General features: G+C 39.6%; 1 protein-coding gene and 1 pseudogene across 9 annotated transcripts in view; one reads left to right on the top strand and one right to left on the bottom strand.

Moving 5' to 3' along the window:
* The window catches only part of DERA (deoxyribose-phosphate aldolase), a 361,861-nt gene that overhangs the window by 189,483 nt on the left and 155,617 nt on the right, over window positions 1–16,761 (bottom strand). The window lies entirely within an intron of this gene.
* On the top strand, window positions 998–7,285 carry LOC114885448 (annotated as a pseudogene).

Here is a 16,761-nt window from a genome sequence, read left to right as displayed (position 1 = left end):
CTAACATAAGAGTTGAGGAGATAAAACTCTGAGCTGAAATCCCTTAAGACAGACAGAGGAGGCCACTGTTCTGCCCATACTCTCAACCTCCAGTCCTCCTCTCTGTTCTATGCCTGCTTTGAACATATATTAGGTTCTTAAAGCACATTTATCCATTCATTATTTCAACAGATAGTTTCGAAGCACCTCCCATGTGCCAGCTACTGGGTACTAGGGATTCAGCAATGCACAAGACAGATGAAGTCTCTACCCTCATGAAATGTACATTCAAGTGAAGGACTCTGTTGAATAAGTGAATGAAAGAAGAGATGAATATATCAGAAGAAAAATAAACAGCAACCAGGTCAGAGTGGATGGTTTTACTTCCCAGAAACTGTCGTGATACATAAGAATCACCATAACATCAGTTAAGACCATCTTATACCACTGTAGGAGCTTAGCAGTACTTTTTTGATTCATAACCCCCTCTGGGTAGCAAATGCCCCAGTATATGAATGAGTTGTAAACCATCATCCAGGAAACCTGCGACCACCCATGATAGGTGAGAAGTAGTAGAAAGTGGGGAGAATTATTGATTCTCTTCCTAATCCAAAGTTAAAAGCTTAGAGAAATACCAACTGAGAAATAGCCATTTTTGCCCATAAACCAGATTCCATTCTGCCTGGCGGTACCATTACCTTTGGAAGATAAGCACATACTCTCTTAGCATAAAAAATACATAGTATTTGGATCTTGTAAAAATCTTACAGAAATAGCTACAACACAACTGTATAATAATGAACTTACAGCAGTATGACAACCATATATGGTATAGCAAGGCTTTCAAATTCAACATCTGAAGCAATAATTTTTAATTACTGTAATTTTTTTTACACCTAAGCAATTTTAACAGCAAAATATTTTTTTAATTAGCCACATGCAGAAACTATACAAATTAGCTTAAGCCCCCATTTCCCCAAACTCAAGAGATTTCTGAAGGCCTTGCCCAAACTCAGACATGGCCTTTGATGTAAGTCCAGCCTTTTACTTTCCCTTTTCTCACACTGAAAAATCAGTCCCTTCAACCCCAGCAGAAATAAACTACTCTCGAATGTTAATTATCTACTCTGTCTTTTTACTTCTTTAAGCACAAGGCATATACAAAATATGCAGCTCAGTGATCTGTCTCAATGGGAACATACCCACATAACCACTTCCCAAGTTAAGGAGTAGAATAGTCCTAGACCTCAGTCCGCTTCTGTCCCTTCCCAATCATAATCCCTTCAGTCCTTCCCAGCGGCAACCTACATCCTGATGTCTAACACCATAAATTGGTTTTGTCTATTTTTGAAATTTATATAAATGGAATCATACCATATGTATTTTTTGCTCTCTTGACTTCTTATTTTGAAAACTTTTTAAGCCTAGAGACAAGTTATGACTGTATTTTTAAAAATCCATATATCATTAACCTAGATTTACTAGCTATAAATATTTGACCACACTTGCTCAATCTACCTCTCTCTCTTTTGATAGATGCAGGATTGGTAGATAGATGATAGATAAATGAATTATTAAGAAGTAAATTACAAATTATGGACATGACACCTCATTTTTAAATACTTCACCATGCATGTCCTAAGAATAAAGCCATTCAGTTACATAACCATAATATAATCACACTTAAGAAAATTAACAATTCCATAATATCTAATATCCAGCCCATATTTAATTTTCCTCAATTATGCAAAAAATGACTTTTATAAATTCATCTTCTATGCAGTATTCAATCAATTCTCTCTTATTACATTTGGTTGTTAACTGTCTCTTTAGTCTCTTTTAATCTAGTACCTAAGCCCACTCTTTTTCCCTCCATGACCTTTCCTTTTAAGAAAGTCTAGACAAATTTGCCTTTAAAGCAACACACCCTCTGAATTTGTCTGTTTCTCTATGGTGTCACTTAACTTGTGCCTCCATCCCCTGTATTTCCTCTACTCTACAGATTAGGTCTAGAGGCTTGATGAATTTGGGTGAAATATTTTTGGCAAGAATACTTTATAGAAGTCTAGCCTATGTTTACATCTCTCCAATACACTTTCATATTCACTCTTCTCATATAAATTCCTTCCCAATCCTCTGTGGCTCTTTCCAAGAAGAGTAACAATTAAGCCAGGAACCCTACAGTAAAACTGAAGAAGTTCACAGAAAGTATGGAAGAAAATCTTGTCAATATATGTATAGCATTTAACTTAGAGGGCTGCAGCATCATTTTTTTTTTTCATTGAGGTCTTAGTTCTCCGACTCTCATAATAGAAAAATGGAGTCTTAAATTTCATGTAAGAAGGACAGCTTTCTTTGTTTTCTTACTATTTTAGAGAGAGGTAGCCAAGTCTGATTTTGCAGTAACCATTTATTAAAGACAAATATTTAACAGTGCATTTCATGTCTATCAGCATCAAAAAAGGCAGAAAAAGAGAAGTGAAATAAAATTAGAGAATTAAGAGGTGAACAAAGATAGTATAGAGAAGTGACTTTCAAGCTTTTTAGACCATGACTTACAACCAAGTATACACGAGAATATATAAAACGAAAAAAAAGTCATAAAACCATACATAAAACCCTCATACGTGTGAAGAAACCCTGACACTTTATATCCTAGTCTCTCATTAATTTTTTTTTTTTTTTTGCTGTACGCGGGCCTCTCACTGTTGTGGCCTCTCCCATTGCGGAGCACAGGCTCCGGACGCGCAGGCTCAGCGGCCATGGCTCACGGGCCCAGCCGCTCCGCGGCATGTGGGATCTTCCCGGACCGGGGCACGAACCCGTGTCCCCTGCATCGGCAGGCAGACTCTCAACCACTGTGCCACCAGAGAAGCCCTCTCATTAATTTTTTAAAAAGAAAAGAATCTGTGTTTTATCCCTAAAATTTTTATAACCCCCCAATGGTTCATGCCCAGGAGTTGGGGGAAGAATGCATTAGGCAAGCTAGTCGAAGTGGTTAGCAAAGAAATGAGGAGGAATTGGAGTACGAGTAATAGCCCACCTCAGTAGAGCATTATATTTTAATTATTCGAATCAATGTTTTCCTTCAGTTTAGCATCTTAAAAAGAGCAACTAGAGTCAAAAGACTTGAGTTTGAATTCTCGCCTAATTATTTTCAGCCAAGTTACCTTGAGCGTGTCCCCTGGACTTTGGGGGGCTGGAGTCCTCTGCTGTGAAATGGACATGATATCAACAAGTAAAAGTTAAAGGAGAAAGGGATGTGAAAGAACTTGGCACAAAGCAACAAGTGAAAGCTGTGTTATGGTTCTAGGAAGTTAGCTCTAAAGCCATAGTACTACAACCACCCTTTCCTTGAAGAAATCAGAACACGTAAATCATGTGAGCTTTCAGAATCATTTTCAAGTGTGCCCCTTTGCCCTGATAAACCATCACTTCTGCTGTTTCAGACTATTTGGAGAAGAGTAAGTTAGACAGTGAGAAGTACTGGGCAAAAAAGGTCTCGGTATATAACTAAACCCTCCCTGACTGACAAGATTTTTGGATCAAGAAATGATGGAAATTGGCACAAATGACCAGCTCAAATGATGTGAATTTCCTGCGATGAAAACAGTAATTGAAAACCAGTAAAATGGTTTAAGTTTGTGCTGGTTTATTCCTCTAAGCGGATGTGTCTCGCTTATCATTTGTTTTAATTATTCCTGATGTGTTGCCTATCACATCACAAGCTCCTTCAAAGGGAAAGGAATAGGCAGTTGTCATAACAACAAAGCTCTTCATTACCCTGGGAACCTTGGACAGCTTTATTTAAAATGAAGGAGAAAAAAGAAGCCTAACCAATTAGCTTTATCAGTCTGATTCATGTTCTTAAACTGATAACAGTGTTTCCTGAAGAACTTACAATTTGATGGGGAATGTGTCATGAATATTTATGGTAACATAAAACTCAGAAAAAAATTGGCTAGCTAATTATCACTTGGAAGGTGCTTCTGGTCAAATTTCTGCCCAGTGATCCATTTGATTTTTTTTTAAATGACTTTTATTAAACAAATCGAAGAATTAGTGGGACTTTTGCTAACATATATCCACTGGTTCAAGAACAGCAATGAGACCTATTTAGGTTTAAACTTTAAAGCCCAGGCTTCACCCCCAGCTAATGTGATTTGTGTTAAGTTTGCATTGTTACACCGGAAATGTTCTCACCTGCCTTCCACCCTTCCTTCTCTGTGCCAGAAATACAGAGGAAATCCCCAGAGAGTTTTAACTCTGCCCTTCTCTGCAAAATTAAAAAAGCAGATGTTTTCTCCTGGCTTCAGCAGATAAGACTGAGCAGTAATTATTGTTCTGGTCCCAAATCCCACAGGTGTTTTCATTCCTGCCCTGTGACCACAGGAAAAATAAACAGTAAACCTAAGAAGGTCTAGGTGGGGCACTCTTCAAGTTCAGACTTGAAGCCAAATGTCTGAATATCTCCTGCAAGTGAAAAACTATGCAGAAGTAGGCAAACTTTGTCTGCAAAGAACTAGACATTAAATATTTTTTGCTTTATGGGACCTAAGGTTTCTGCTGTCACTACTCAACGTCGCCATGCTTGAGTGAAGCAGTCTTAGACAATAAGTAAACCAGTGGGTTTGGCCTGATTTGGTCCTGCCATTGTTTGTTGACTCAGAAGGGTTCCCAAGAAATTAGATATCAACCACCAAAGGAACAGTGCGTAAGTTCTTCAAATAAACAGTGGTGAACACTTGGAAAGCATGTTCACAAAGCTGTTTTCACATACAGTATTTCATTTAATCCTGAAATGAGGACTACTCTGAGAGGCAGGCATATCATTTTTTTATCTTACACAGGAGAAAACTAGTCCTGGGGTGCTCAGGTAACCGCCTTGCTTTTCAAACAGCTGGTCTCTTTTAATGATCTCTCCACCACACACCCAACTGTCCTGTAAACAATGCACTTCACATAGATCAAACAGAAAGAAGTATGAATGATAACAATTTCTAATTCTTATCATTATTCTATGGATAAATGTACTTAGCGCTCAAGTGAGTGAAAAAAAAAAATCCATCAACACTCCTCAAGCTCTGCTGAGTCCCCCCAGTACTAACTCAAGCATTAGACCAAGCTGTGAGTGACCAGAAAGCCAGAAAATTCTGTGTTCTGGGTCCCAGGATCAGAATTTAACCATAGACCTGGTTTGCTCTAAACTACCTACCTTCACAAACTGAAACCAAGAAGGACTTCATCGATTGTTTGGGGTCAAAGAAGGAAATCTACCAGAAAGAGCCCACACTGAGTCAAATGCAGGAGCATTTATTCATCGGGATTGGGACATTACCTTAAACTCCACATAGAGGAGAGACTCTTTTTTACCAAGGATTGTGCAGGCAACTATTACTTAATTATGACAATTATACAGAGTCAGGATATTGCATTAGGAAACACAGATGCACCATCTGTTAAGGAAACATGATTTAACTGATTTTTTTCCTAGACTTTAGCCTTGTAAATATTAACTCTACATGGTTCAGCTCAAAAAAGAGTATCCATGGAAAACACTGCCAACAGTGCACCTGTAGGTCATATCTTCCATATCCAATTCATTTCAGTTCTACAAGCACTTACTGAAGGTCTAAGTGTCAGGCATTAGTAAAATAATCTGTGCCTTCAAGGACTTTATGCTGTTAGCAGTAAGAATAAAATACATATATAAATGAATAAGACACAAGGGACACTTTGGCGTAGGAAAGGGTTTACTATTACATGGATCCAGAGGATAAAAAAGAGATCTGGAGAAAAAGAAGGAATATTTCATGAAGAAGAGGATCAGGGGAAGTTTCAGAGTGAATTGACAGGGAAAAAAGGGAAGATGGCTGTCCATGAACTGGTGTGAACAAAGACACAAGGGCAGAAAATTGAATTGGAGGTTGGGAGTTAGCTGGTTTAGAGTTTGCCATAGAGGTTAAAACCAAAAGTTCAAGGACTAAGATGCCACTGGCTGAAGGCTTTCCCCGCCCACCCTGGCTCTGCTCTCTCTTTCGGGACCTGGCCAAGGACAGGGCACCATCATGGAGTTGACATGCCCATAACAAGGACAGAAAGGTTTGACACAAGGAGCCTGATAAAAGAAATGTTCACGTACTGAGACACAGGGAAGTCATTCTGGCTCATACATGCGTTAACTTGAATTTTATGCTAACTAAGAGAGCCTGTTGGTGGCCTATCGAACACACATTATACGTCTGCTTTAATTATTAAAGAAAAAGGGCACATTGACCAAAAGTAAAGAATGTCCATGTTAAAAGTAAAGATTAAATGCCCTCTTCCTGGGACACCAATGCTGGTCCTCCTTTGAGGATAAGACTCCCTTCCCAGATGCCACAGCCATGCTGACTCACTGTGTATGTTGTTTTGTGTTGCTTTTTTTTTTTTGAAACCTTGAAGAAATGTAACCCTGACTTGTTTGTTTGTTTAATAAATTTATTTATTTATTTTTGGCTGCATTGGATCTTCATTGCGGTGCACAGGCTTCCCATTGCGGTGGCTTCTCTTGTTGTGGAGCACAGGCTCTAGAGCGCAGGCTCAGTAGCTGTGGCGCACAGGCTTAGTTGCTCCCTGGCCTGTGGGATCTTCCCGGATCAGGGCTCAAACCCGTGTCCCCTGCATTGGTAGGCGGATTCTTAACCACTACGCCACCAGGGAAGTCCTAACCCTGACTTGTTTAATGTTCTTTGTTCTGACAAGATATAAAACCGTGCTGAAAACCCTGCTTCTCCAGAGCAGTTTCTCAGACTAATCTGGGAAGGGGGCTTCCAGGATAGTCCTCAGTTTGGCTCATATAAAACTCTTTTCTATTCTTATTATTGATTGTTTATTGATTATTTTCGTTGACAAGCCCAAGAGCCAGGACATCTCCTTAAGGCTGTTGGTCAATCTGCACAGACTTCTGGACAAACTGACTCCACCTTCAACCAGGTTGGCCTGAAGAGGCTGTTTGTGTGTCGCACCCACCAGCCGCCTCTGTCCCTTTACCGGATGATCCGGAAGATGAAGTGTCCTGGCCAGGACACTGTGGGCAGGCAGCCGCACCAGAGCCACATCCCCAAGGCCAGGGACAAGATCCTCCCCCTTGACCAGCTGGCCCTGGACGCCCCCCTCCCAAGGGCTGTGGCTCTGTCCTCCTCTCCAGTCCTTGAAACGGCCGACAGGTGTCCAGGCATCTCGGTAAGGCCCCAGGAACCCCACACGGCCACATATGCTCCAAGGGCCCAAAGGCCAACAGGCCAGCCGTGGCTACAAAAACTAACTCCAGATCCTTCATTGTTATGAAAAAGATTTCAGATACTGAAAAAAGAAAAAAAAAAAAATGGTGAAAGCCCAAGGACCATATTTAGCCTGGAAACTGTTGATTCTCTTTTGGAGTTTACATAGTATTTTTTTTTAAAAAATCAATTCCCACTTTCAAAAGTTGGAAATTTCACATAAGAGACTTCAGGCTCCTCTTAAAGAATTGGAAGAGCTAGCAACCAGGCAGAGCATTACTGCATGTCAACAATCAGTTCTGTGCAAAGGCTCACCCTCAGACAGGGGTGTCCTTTCCCATGTGTCTGGTCCCCTCCAGATCCACTGTATCTACTTATGTTACCTACATGGCCTGCGTAGACATCTGAAGGGCAACAACTAGTCAAGAAGAAACATATGAGATATTTTCTAAGAACCTGAAAGAATTTCTTTATGATTAGGAAGGTGCTTAAAATTATTCTGTTCACTTCACAAAGAAGTAACCAACTATTAAGTTATAAGTCATGAATTAATGAAACAGGAAAAATAGGTTGAGTCATCTATACTGTGGAGCAGCCTGGAATAGATAACTAAGTTGCCTATAAGCTGAAAATTGTTCATTTGATTCAATAAACAATGATCAGCAATGGGAGGTTTTTGTACAGATGGAGCTAATTTTGACTTTTTCAAAAGATGTTAATTCTAAAATAAACTTTTTAATGCTTAAGCTTTGTTTCAGCAGCTAAACAGGTTATTTTGTGACTGTGTTGAAAATAAATGTACTGTGAGGTACATTTATGTTTTGATTTATAATTTGCTTGACCTCATCTTGAATCATTTGTGCTATAACTTTTTTTCAGTGCTCTACATGAATTTCAAAACACTTCCCCTAAAATCAAGCATAAGTATATGTGGAATCACAATCATTAACATACTTTAGTTTTACAAGTTGTGTGTTTGCCCATAACTTTCCTTTTCTTTATACCACTTATAGGCAATTATTTCCAAACAGAAAACAATTCATGCCGAATATATTCTAAAGTGCATTTATAAGTAAAAGGCAATCACTTCTGAGATATATGTATTCTAAACTTCTTTGCATTTGCTGTTGACTTTTTTTGCAGTTCACTATAAAATGCCAGTTGACTACATAAGGAATTTAAAGTGATTTCTTTTGTAACATTTATATATGCAGAGTCAGCCTTTTGAGTAAACAGTATCTCCAACAAGAACTATTTTTATCCTATATTTAAAACATTCGTGTTTTCCTTATATACTGGTATAATAATTTCAGTAATTTATGGCCTACAATAGAGTTATCTTTTTTTAAGTGAACCAGATAATTTTAACACCTTCCTGTTGATCATTAAATTAGCTCAAGCTCTCTCATCTTTCCTAAGAAACTATGTCACTGAATGCGCAGGTCTCATCCTTCAGCCGTGTTTGCTTTTCATTTCTTTCTGCATTCTATTACGTCTCCTCTCCCACTTGGGTTATTGGCAAAGGCTAAGTCTAGCAACAACTACTAGTTATCCACCAGCTAAGGTTATTTTTCATTTCTGTTGCCTCTAGAACCATTTGTTTTTAGAACTACAGTCTCTTTAGCTCATTACAACTGAGCTTGAATTTGACAATTGTATGTGAATTGCACGTAGTTTTATTTCCCGGATAGGGCCTGCCTGATGACAAATTTTAAAATAATCTCATTTTCAAGGCAAGGGATCTTAAGCCAACAAAAGCTTATCCTTGACAAGAGAACAGAGAAAGAAGACTATAATTGTTTTGATAATCATTGGGTTTCTGTATGAGATGCTCACATGTGTGCACAGATTTAGGTGGTGACTGTACCAGGCACACCTCATAAATCAATCTGGCAGGTCCTCATAACCACTTGTGCTTTTCACATCGGAATTTCGTACGTTTTTCAATGTCTTCCTTGTGCTGAAATCCCGAGATCATGTGTATTATTCCAAAAGTGTTTCACCAAGGAGATGTCAACAGACTTGCCTATGTTTCCCTTGACGCATAATGTGATTTCTTTGTTTAGTCTAAAGTCATATTGTCTTTCTTTTCTGCACCCCCTCGCATTCCATGTTCATATGAATTTGCCACCAGTTACAACCCCAGTCCACTTAGCATTACTGCTTTCCAAGTTTTTCCTCCTACTTGAATATCTGTGTTTCATTGCACATTTTCCAAATACAATAGCTCCATTTATCAAAGCATCACTACTTGGAATAATTCTCTGTGTATCATTAGTGGGCAAATTTTCTGTTCATATTTTATGCTCATCCACACTCTAGTAGGAATTTGGGGGTGATTTCGAGGAGCCCCTCTAACAAATAATTGCATCAAATTCCAAAAATATAACTGCTACTGAATTTCCTTTATGTGGACGTCTAGATCTCTAACTTCTTCCAGCTTAAGGTTTTAAGTTCATCTAGCATCACTGGAATTAGATGATTTCTACATCTTCATTATCTATAGAGTAAAGCCATCTCTGTGTTCAAGAAGGAATCAGAGACTCTAAATTATTTACAACAGAGATTGACAATGCGATATGCTAGGTTTGTAAGGACTATCACTGATCACATATTATAAACAGCTTTGGTACATATCTTACAATAGTGTCTTGCATTGCCATTCAAGTCTTAAATTTAACTTTTTATGTCTTGTCTCCTCAAATAGATTCTAAATGCTTGAGAACATGGTGTGTGTGTGTGTACATGTGAGTGTGCTTCTTGGGATTTTCCACAGCTTCTAGCAATGTACAGTGTACATAACAGAGGCTTAGAAAAACATGAAGAAAGAAGGAAGAGGGGGAAAGGGGATGGAAAGAGGAGATGGGAATCAGAGCCCTTGAATAATACAAGGATGGGAAAAGCAGGGGGTCCAGGGATTACTGATCATTTTACCAAGTCACTTGTCACTAAAATTTCAATAGGGAAGAGAAGAGGTAGATCACGAGAGGTAGACCAATCATATACTGCTTATGCTCTTTGGAAGAAAAAAATCAGTGATACTGTAGAGAAAAGGAAAATTCGCAGCTTTGAAAGAAGCTGGACCAAACATGAAATATAAAGTGTGGCTGGATAGCAACAGCTGGATATTCAGCACATTCTCGACAGTCACTCAAGTACACAGCAGGGACTCAGCACACGTTTAGGATCCATTAACAGTAACATCTCACCATTTCTGTGAACTTAGCCATTTGCCAGTCACGGTGCAAAGGGTTTTATGTGAATTATCTATCGTGAAAAACTCATGAAATTTATATAAACAGGTAATCAATTCATTTTACATAAACACTTATTTAATGTATGTGACTCAACTTATCGGATTCTTGCTACAGCTCTATATTGTAAACACTCTTCTAATCTCCACGTGTACGTTTACGCAGGTGAGGAAACTGAAGTTACAAATGAGGAGTGACTGACCCAAGCTTTTACAACTAGCAAGTAAGTGGCTGGGCAGAGTTCAAACCCAGGTGCTCTAACTGCAGAGCCTGAAATCAGGAACGACGCCTGAACTCCCGGGAGTCTGTCACTTAAGTAACGTGCTTTATCAAAATAGAACGATGCACTTCCGTTTGCACGTTCTTAGCCATGCTAGGCACCATAATATTAACTAATAGTTGAGTTCTACATATGACAGTACCCGAAAGGTAGCCTCGGGACTTCATTAAGAGATTTCTGGGGAATGCCTGAATCCATACACAGGAATGAGAGCTATATACATTTTGCTATTCTTAGGCCTAATTATGGACAACAAATTATAAACACTATATGGTGGAGATAACATACCAATTCCTCTTAGGAACCTTAAGCTCGTGTGAGCAAAGGAATAGCTTCTGGTCTCGAATCTTCTTCACCGTGTGTTGCCCCAGTTCTACACTCTTGTGCTGTGGGATTGTCTTTTTTGTTTTGAGGTCTCTAGGATCAATTCTCAGTCTTTTCATTTGCAGATGCCTGTAGCTCTCTTAAGTGTCCCCTTTCTGAGTTTTCTGGCAGGCTTTCCTCCCCTCCAGTAGGTAGAGTTTTGGTGTTTTTTTTTTTTTGCGGTACGCAGGCCTCTCACTGTTGTGGCCTCTCCCGTTGCGGAGCACAGGCTCTGGACGCACAGGCCCAGCAGCCATGGCTCACGGGCCCAGCCGCTCCGCGGCATGTGGGATCTTCCCAGACCGGGGCACAAACCCGTGTCCCCTGCATCGGCAGACGGACTCTCAACCACTGCGCCACCAGGGAAGCTCCAGTAGGTAGAGTTTTAGGCACTCGCCCTCTTCACTTGTTTCTGGCTCAGCGTAGTCTGTCCTGCTACAGCTCTCACAGCCAGTTCCTGTCTCTTTGGCAGACAGGATCAGAGTGTGTAGATTTTAAAGTCCACTGTCGTTGGCATCAGGAATGGCTTCCTGTTCTGAAAACATCTTTCCCAGTGTCCTGTGCCACCCTATTCTCTGTCAGTCTACACATCATGCTGGGGGCAGTGGCTGAGACATTCTCTTCCGTTGCTTCATACCCAGCGTTGTGTGAGCTCCCTATCTACTTTAGAATCTACCCTTCACACCCTCAAATCCCTTCCTTGTGTTCCTTAGGACCAGCCTTTATCACTGGCCCATGTCAGTGCTCTTTGTTCCTTTTCCATCCTTTGAGATTTCCCAGTCCTGTGGCCCTGGGCCAGAGAAGAAGCCTTAGATAAGCCTCAATTCCAATCCGTGGCACACCAGACTGTCAATCTCTCCTGTGAAAAATTCAACAATTCTGTTGTGGTTCCAGTCCTTTCATTTATATTGAGACCATCTTTCATCAATCTTTCGGGTGTTAGTGAGAAAAAAAATGAAATGCCCCAAATGCTTTCTTCTGAAATGTGAGAATCTTTGCGATCTGAGCTAAAGAAGCTGTAACTTCAGCCACTCAACAGGTATTTTTTAATAACTTCTATGTACTAGAAAAATGGCAGTCAATAACACAAGCAAGGGCTCTGCTCTCGTAGAATTTACATTCTATGACTTTGTCATTAGTTAATATTTATCAACTACATTTGATAGGGAAGACATATGTTAGGTGTGTAGAGCAGCCAATACATAACATCCCTCTTTCCCAGTTGAATTCAGAACCAATTTAGAGATAGAAGAGATAGACAGATGGAGATCAAACCAACAGCTTTATTACTGTTAAAGCTGATTGGAGAATGTGGCTTTAGATCTGCCTTTATCGGTGAATTTAAAAGATTCTTTATTCATGGGATAGTTTGACAGCTGCAGGCCACTTCCCCCTAGAAACAGAGCCTTTACCACATGGCTGAGGGTGGATGGGAATTCATGAAGCCTGTGGACAAGTTCACTCTGAAAAAGAAAAGTCCAGAATGCGTTGAGTCCGGCTCGTTCAGTTTCTTCTCTTGAACTCACAAACTGGAGAGCTGAAGCGAGAGGCTAGGAGTATCATTCTAGCAGAAATCTCATCACATGGAAAAGGAGACCAGAGTGCTGGTTAAACAAACAATAAATGAGACTCTGAAAGAAAGTAGAGTCAGGGAAAACTTATTTGTCCTTGCAACACTTTATTGAGATTTATTGAGACTTCAGGTAGTCTCTAAGAGTCACAGGTCCACGAGTTCATTAACACTGATTTGGAGAGTCTGTGCCATGGAATGATTTCTGTAAATGGTCCTAATACTAACGGTGAGTTTCATTTTGAAAGCAAAAATTGCAGGTGAGGCAAAGATGTAGAGTTGCAAAGCTTCCATCTGCATCTGAATGAAAATAAGCAGTCATTTAAAATACAGCCTATAGAACAGAGAAGAGTAATTGTGACAGTAATTGGAGGAAATATTTTTAATGAAGCATTACATGTAGAGACAAGTTGTTTGAAGAAGCCTATCACTGGAAATTCGGTATCGCCTTCTTGCAGGCTTCTTAAAGGTTAGGATTTATTAAACTATTTTCCAACAGAATCTAAGGAGAAACAAATGGTTTTCAACCATAACAACTAAAGTAATCACGAATAAGACCTCAAGTTACGTTGGATGATGACTCTCTCGCTCTGAAGGCTGCTGCAAACACAATCTTATTCCAAAGCTGTTGCTTGTTTCTAAGAGATCAGGTCACACTGTTGAGTCCCCCAATTTATTTAAATCTGTTATTTTATTTCAAGTGCTAATTGTCTCTCACAACAAACAGAGACTCCTCTCAGCTGCAATTATTGGCACTACAATAGATAAACAGGGAAGCCTGAATGCGGAGCCGGAAGAGTTGCCTTGGTTACAAACCTGCGATGCTTTTGGTTATTACAGTTCTAGCCATGTTTTGAAATTTCCTAAAACACCCCAAGAGCAAAGTGTTGCATTATTTTTTTTTTCTTCTTTGTGGCCCATCTGAGTTAGTTTTAATCAATATGGAGGCCTAGTCTTACATGGGTATTTGTACGAGGCCTCTTCAATAAATAACCATACAAAACAAAGCTTTCATTTAGAACATTTGGATATATGTGTTCATCCACTTTCAGAAAAATGAGAAGGAATCAGAATTATTGTTTCATGCTAGAGAAGCATATTATTATCTTTGCTGTATCCACAATTATACAATGCAGCCACTACACTGCATTATCCTCTCATCTCTCTCTTTTTAAAAGCAAAGAGAAAAATAAATCACCTTAGAGCCCATCACTGTTCAAGTCCCTAAACTGTATTTTCCCTCTTGAGTGCAGATTGGGTAGGGCTAGCGGGGCAGGCCAAAAGGTCTCTGCTAGTAATTGTTTTGTTTTCATGCTTCCCATTTATTTAAGAAATTGAGTTTTTTGAGGTTTTTTTTTTTGCGGTACGCGGGCCTCACTCTTGTGGCCTCTCCCGTTGCGGAGCACAGGCTCCGGACGCGCAGGCTCAGCGGCCATGGCTCACGGGCCCAGCCGCTCCACGGCATGTGGGATCTTCCCGGACCGGGGCACGAACCCATGTCCCCTGCATTGGCAGGTGGACTCTCAACCACTGCGCCACCAGGGAAGCCCCAAGAAATTGAGATTCTAAAAGTTAGGATGATTATTCGGATAATGATCTATTAATATAACTAACGGCTTAAAAAGCACATAAGAAAATCCATGCTGTCCTTCCTAGCTAGCTCATACTAGGTCCAATGGACCTCCTGTCCATTGTTGTTTAGCAGTCTGTATTAGTGGCTAGTATGAGCTCTCCCTTTGCTCATGCATGAATCTTGGTTACAGGAGGTATTTTTGTTTATTTCCAAAATATCAAGTGAGCCACCAGATGACTTACCTTTCACCCACCTCAATAAAGATATTCAGAAGTACAAATGACAACTACCACTTATTAAGGACTTAATACATGTTAAACCTTGTACTAGAACTTTTAACAAATGTATTATCTAATCATTACAAACATCCTATCACGCAGAAATTATTATCCTTATTTATAGATAAGGAAACTAAAGCTCACAATATGACTGAAAGAGATTTTTTTTTTAATCCAAAAATGTTTTTACTAACAGTGTAAACTGGAATGCTTTAGAGTCGGGATACTGGGCTAAAATACTAGCTCTGCCGCTTGGGGCTGTGTGATTATTTCCAAGTTACTTAACTCATATCTGTCATAGACATTTTTATCTATAAAGTGGGTAAAATAAGAGAAATAGGGTTCTGCTGAGAACTAAGTGAGTTAATACATGTAAAGCCCTTAAAACATTGCCAGGAACATTGTAATTATCCAATGTTACCTCTTTAAATATTTGGAATATTGTATAATTTCCCAAGGTGATGATGTTTTAATGTTTCAATTATATTACTATCATTATTTCTTATATGTACAATAAGTTTAATCATTTTTATCAGAGTCACTGAAGATTACAAAGTATCAGCGTGGGTATAAAGTATTTCTACACCGTGCTTAGCTGGATAAGCAATACAGATTTTAAATATAAGTGTATATTATTGTTTTGTTATTTATAGATTTACTACTATTTACCACTAGCTTTAACCTTTCTTTGTTACTATTATTATCTAGAGGCATCAAAGCTGATACTGTACAAAACTGTCACAAGGATGCCTTTCTATTCCGCTGTCCATCCTCCTGTAATTTCATTCATGCTCTCCTCTAATACCACCAGAATCTATCTATTTAGGTTTTCTTCTCCATCAAAACCTGTTTTAAAATCTTTCCATTCATAATGGTTATTAAACTACTATCTCCCAGATGTAAATCCATCCCTCTATATTATGAGATGTTAAGACTAGGACTTGGCAAAACTGTTTATCCTTTGTCTGTTACGCATAACCAATAGAGGGCAGGAGAGAGAGAGACAGGAGAGATGGAACATGGACTTGCTTTTTATATGCCAGGTGTTCATGTGTTGCCGGCAATAGCCTAGTGGACCCAGTCCCCAGCCTTCTTCATCACTCCCAGATACCTGAGAGGTGAAGCTGGGAAGTTCTCCCACTCAAGTTTCTGAGTCCTGCATCCATGGGGCCACTGCTCTGACTTCTATGTACCAGATGCTGCTAGACAGCTACCCGTACCAAGAAGTCTGAATTCCAACTCTGCACGGCCTCCTCCCTAAGCTTGTAGATTTAGATAACTCCAACCTTTTCCTTTTGTTCCTAAGGGGACTACTTCCTACAATTACTATCTTGGTGTAACATAAACATTCACCCTTTGCGTTTTCATTCTTCCAACATTTGCTTAAGCAATTCTTTATCTTAAACTTTCTCTATTGAAATACCTAATGCGGTTTCTAATTTCCTGTCTGGACGCTAACTGACCCCAAAATGCTATAAATAACTATTCAAAATGTTATATTCTTGGAAGTTTTGGAAATATATCAAGAAGGAAGAGAGAAGAAGAATTTTAGGTATCTATCAGTAGGTAGTAAAGACTTTTGTGGGGTTAGAAAAAGAGACGTTTTCCCTGCCTCTCTCCCCAAATAATTATACTCTACCAAGGCAGCCAGTTCTGCCCACAGGCAGGAGAAATTCTCTTACTTGGGGGAGAATCAGACTTTTTGTTCTGTTCAAGCCTTCAAACTATTGAATGAGACCCACCCATAGTAGGGACGGCAATCTGCTTTATTCAGTCTACCAATATAAATGTTAATCTCATCCAAAAACATCCTCATAGAAATACCCAGAATAATGTTTCACCAAATACCTGGGCACCCCATGAACCAGTCAAGTTGATACATAAGGTTAACTATCACATTTGCTAACAAAATAAGTGACTAGTTGAGATTTCATTGACAGTCAACTCAAATAGCTGTAACTGAGGAACTTTGAGGTAATTCAGTGTTCATCAGAGCTTCCTCCTTCCATCCTGCCCCTGTTTTGTGAACTGCATGTGTCTTTCCTGTTTGGGATTTTTGCCCTGTCGGCCAGAGCTTCCTGTATCTTTCTTGGCCGCTGGGATGGCTCTTCAGTCCTTGGGCCTCTATGGACCATGAGTGCAAGTCAGTACCAAAGCACTGAGAAAACGTATAAGGAACCAAGAAATATCTTGGGAAGAATG

Source organism: Monodon monoceros, unplaced genomic scaffold (genome assembly GCF_005190385.1).
Source record: "Monodon monoceros isolate NGI ecotype Baffin Bay Population unplaced genomic scaffold, NGI_Narwhal_1 Super_Scaffold_6, whole genome shotgun sequence".
Classification (NCBI taxonomy): Eukaryota; Metazoa; Chordata; class Mammalia; order Artiodactyla; family Monodontidae; genus Monodon; species Monodon monoceros.
The sequence above is the reverse complement of the archived record's forward strand: the minus strand, read 5'-3'. Positions and strand labels throughout refer to the sequence as shown.